The sequence below is a fragment of the Ammospiza nelsoni genome, chromosome 30 (genome assembly GCF_027579445.1).
Source record: "Ammospiza nelsoni isolate bAmmNel1 chromosome 30, bAmmNel1.pri, whole genome shotgun sequence".
Taxonomy (NCBI): Eukaryota; Metazoa; Chordata; class Aves; order Passeriformes; family Passerellidae; genus Ammospiza; species Ammospiza nelsoni.
The window spans coordinates 4,022,156-4,026,944 of record NC_080662.1 but is presented as its reverse complement, the minus strand read 5'-3'; positions in this window follow the sequence as shown (position 1 = coordinate 4,026,944).

Here is a 4,789-nt window from a genome sequence, read left to right as displayed (position 1 = left end):
TGAGATTGTTCCTTAATGAGAGAGAACCACTAACACTGCCAGGGCCAGCATTCCCTCTGATTCTGGGATCTGTGAGTATTCTGATCCAGACCTGGACATTTTGAGAGCCTGAGGTAGAAAATAAGCTGGCTTTGATAAACTCTTGAACTGAAAGAAAATATTCTTTCAAATACATCTGAAAAATGCAGGGAAGCCTTGGATGAAGAGTCAGGGAAAGATTGGAATGAAGCCTTTATTTGCTTTTCTTTCTCTGCTTTGTTTATTTTCCCTCTTTCTTCTTGCCCCCCCAGAGAAGAGACCTCAGTCCCACTTTGCAGTTTTGCTTTGTGACGTTGGCCATGGCCTTTCCCTGCTCCCAGCCTTCGTTTCCCAGGGATAAATGGGGATATTCAGAAAAAGCTGAGCCAGAGGGGAACTCCAGGTCAACTCCAGGCCCCTCTTCCAAAATGAGAGTGGTTTTGTCCCTGTCATTTCCAGAAGCATTTTCTGCTAGGCCTGTGCATTCCTGCTGGGGCTGGAATTTGCTCTGGAGAGGCAAAAATTCACTGTAAACTTCTGTGAAGTGGAGCTTCTTCTGAAAACTTTGTTTCTTTATTGCTGGGATGTTTTTTCCTCCTCTTGAGCCTGAGTCACTCCTGCTGCAGCACAAGCTTTGTGAGAGAGGCTGTGGCAGGGATTTGTTGACAGAATTTAAACACAGAATCTTGGAATTGCAGAATGGTTTGAGTTGGGAGGGACCTTAAATCCCATCCTTAAACCCCATCTTTAAATCCCATCCTTAAACCCCATCTTTAAATCCCATCCTTAAACACAAGCCCTGCCCTGGGCAGGGGCACCCCTCACTATCCCAGGTTGCTCCACCATGAAATAATTTGCAAACATTTGGAGGAAGCCGTATCCCAGATCCTGGTATTAGAATTCAAGTTATTTCCATCAAAAGGCAGCTCAAAGTGCTAAGTTTGATGGATTTGAGTGCCCAGCCCCAAAACTGGACACCCAACCCTAAAGCAAGAGGGGATTATGGACTGGTGGCATCTCAGGAACACAATCTCAACTGAACCTCAAGCTCTCCCTGAGCTGCCCATGAGGAGAAATTTGGATTTCTTCTACTTTAGTGCCAAATCACAATTTTTGAGCAGGAAGGTGAGCACCTGTCCTTAACCTCTGTCAGGGGAGCCCTGCCAGGCTTATGAACATGAAATGTGGACAATTTCTAATTATAAGACAATTTTACGAGTGTTCATAACCCTGTCCAGTGGGAAGCAGTGCAGGAACAGTTTATTTTGGACATAAGTCACTGGTAAAGCTCCTGAGAGTCACTGCTCAGACAGGAATGAAAAAGGAGCTCTAAATCCTCAAATATTCACATCTCCTAGCCCTGGATTTAAAAGCAAACCCTTTCCATTGTCTAGAAGTTCTAAGGAAATAAAAATAGGGAGCTATTTCAGTCCAGACACAGAAATAAGCACTCTCAGAGAGCTGAGAGTAACTGAGGCAGGCAGCTGAGCATCCCAGGAAAATCCTGCTCGTGGCTTCCCAGCCATTGGTGACCACAGCTTTTAAAGTAAATAAAGCAATAAAATGTGCCTGGATAATCCACCCAACCCCCTCTGGCTGACGGGGAGTTTATGAGGATTTCCTTTGAATTGTTGGAGAAGTGGTTAAAAAAGATGCATTAAAAGCTATTAAAAATGTAGCTGTAGTAACAAAGACAAATGTAGCTGTAGTTACAAACACAAATGTAGTTGTAATAACACAAATGTAGTTGTAATAAGAAACATAAATGTAGTTGTAATAACTTTAGGGAAAGGGGAGAAACCCTAAAAATGCTTGGCCAAAATGCTGATGGGCAGGGGGGTCAGCCATGGGGTGACCGTTGTTATTTGGGGCGATGACGGCAGGGCCGGTTTCACAATGAAATATCTGCAAAGCAGGATTCTTTCTGGGCAGGATGTTTACAGCAGCCCCCAGGCTGTGTCCCCTGCAGCCCCTGCCTGTGCTTTGTGCGCTGATGTCACCACTGTGTCACCTCCTGGGCCTTCTGCATCATCCCTGGTTCCGATTTCCTCTGAGCCTGCTGCTTCCCAGTGCTCCCAGCTGGATCTCGTGGGATCCTGGAGGGGTTTGAGGGGAACAGGCCTTGGAGAACCTCTCCTTTATCCAGGGGCACCGCTCAATCCCGGCCATGGCTCTGTGCTGGCTGGGAGGGAATTCCAAGAGGAGCTGAGCCCAGCCCTGGATCCTGGCAGTGCCCAAGACCAGGCTGGGGCACCCTGGGACAGTGGGAGGTGTCCCTGCCATGGCAGGGATGAGTTTTAAGGTTCTTCCAACCCAAATAATTCCACATTTTATGCTTGATAAACCAATCCCTGGACCATTTGGAGCTGCCTTTGTCCCTCATGGTTTTTCTTATTTTTCTTTTCTTTTCTTTTCTTTTCTTTTCTTTTCTTTTCTTTTCTTTTCTTTTCTTTTCTTTTCTTTTCTTTTCTTTTCTTTTCTTTTCTTTTCTTTTCTTTTCTTTTCTTTTCTTTTCTTTTTTCTTCTTCTCTTCTCTTCTCTCTTCTCTTCTCTTCTCTTCTCTTCTCTTCTCTTCTCTTCTCTTCTCTTCTCTTCTCTTCTCTTCTCTTCTCTTCTCTTCTCTTCTCTTCTCTTCTCTTCTCTTCTCTTCTCTTCTCTTCTCTTCTCTTCTCTTCTCTTCTCTTCTCTTCCTTCTTTCCCTCTTTCTTTCTCTTTCTTCCTCTCTCTCTCTCTCTTTCTTTCTCTTTCTTTCTCTTTCTTTCTCTTTCTTTCTCTTTCTTTCTCTTTCTTTCTCTTTCTCTCTCCCTCTTTTTTTCTTTCTTTCTCTCTTTCTCTTTCTTTCTTTTTCCCGGGGATTCCTCACTCCTAACTCCCAGGAGGAAGGGGGAGGATGCACAAAGAGGCAGCATCCTTTGCTTTTCTAGCTTTGCTTTCTGAATTTTTCCTCTTTTTTTTTGTCGGTTTTTTGTCCCTTTAAGCTCTTGTTTTAAAACAAGGCTTCCTGCTGTTCCTGGAGCTGGCAGGGCTCGGGCCCAGGACGGAGGAAGGCAGCCCTGGGAAGGGAGGAAAGGGCTCTGATTCAGCAGGGCTGTGACTCAAACGCTGCCACTCTTGCAAAGGGCACTTGACAATGTTGGCATTATCGGGGATGAGGCAGGGGAGGAAATCACTGCTGAGATAAGGACGGGAATGCAAAGGGACAGAGCAGGCAGCAAAACCTCCCAGCCCCATAAAAAGGTGGAATCCTTAATGCTGGAAAAGGTTTTTGGGATCACAGAGTCCAGCCATCAACCACGGCCCCATGTGCCCCATCCCCACATGTGTGAGGGGGCAACTCCACCACTTCCATGGGCAACTCCACCTCTTCCCATCACCCCTAAGGGCCCTGAGCCCCCTCTCTGCAGCGCTGTGACCCCACATCTTTGGGGTAAGCCCCATCCCTGTATCCCAGACTTTCTCCCAGCCCAGCAGAGCCATCAGCTCCTCCTGCAGATCCCATGAACCCTCGGCTCCCACAGCTCCCACTGTGGGACAGGAGGACCAAGCTGGAACATTTACAAAGCCTGAAATAATGGAAAAGCTCCCGAAGCAGCTCCAATCCCGACTTTGCAGTCATCAAAGATTTACCACAGAGCCTTCAAATGTCACTCTGAGTGTAATGAACGGGGCTGGGAAGGAAGGAGCCTCTGGGATAATCAGCACAGCTTAGGCAGTGACCTATGAATCACTTTGCAGGAAGTCCATCCTCCTTCCCAAGAAAAACGTGCATTGAAGCAGCTGAACAGGAGCTTGGTTGTCCAGGCTGGATCAGAATGAATGGGATAATGAATTGAAATAGTGAATGTCCAAGGATTTTGTCAGGAATTCAAGCCTGAGAGTCCCCTGTACGTGTCAGGGTGAAGGGAGCTTTGAGAGGAAGTCAGGAATGAGGAAGAGAAGCAGGACTGGGGCAGCAAAATTCCATGGATGAGTCTGAAATGGTCTGTGCAGACAGAGATTGCAAAGGGGAGTGTCTGAGCCTGCTCTAAAATCACAAATACAACACTCACAAATCCAAAACTCACAAATCCAACACTTTAAACTCACAAATCCAACACTCACAAATCCAACACTCACAAATCCAACACTCAACACTCACAAATCCAACACTCACAAATCCAACACTCAACACTCACAAATCCAACACTCACAAATCCAACAGTCAACACTTGCAAATCCAACACTCAGCACTGCCACAATAATATCTGGTCATGTTTTTCCAAGGGGACAATAAAACCTGACTAATTCTGCACCCTCATACTCTGTTCCCTCTCAAATTTTGTTGTCCTCCCACCCCAGCACCTGAGCTGACAGATTTTGAGGCTCTGATTGAAAAGCACTGGGTTGGGCTTTGGGGGATCAGCCCAGTTACACACAGAGATTTTTGGCAAGCCACTTCCTCCTCCTCTGCCTGTTTTTCCATTTGTGGACACTAACTAACAATTCTTGCTCTGTCCAACTCCTTCCCTGGCCTGTTTTAGGCTCCTTGGAGAAGATTCAGGATCTTGCAAAATATTTATGCCGAGCTTGGCAGGAGGGAGCCAAGGTTTTGCCTGCAACCTATGGAATATCCCAGAAGCAGAAAATATTCCCTATAGAATACCCCAGAAGCAGAAGATATTCCCTATGGAATATCCCAGAAGCAGAAAATATTCCCTATGGAATATTCCAGAAGCAGAGGATATTCCCTATGGACTCTCCCAGAAGCAGAAAATATTCCCTATGGAATATC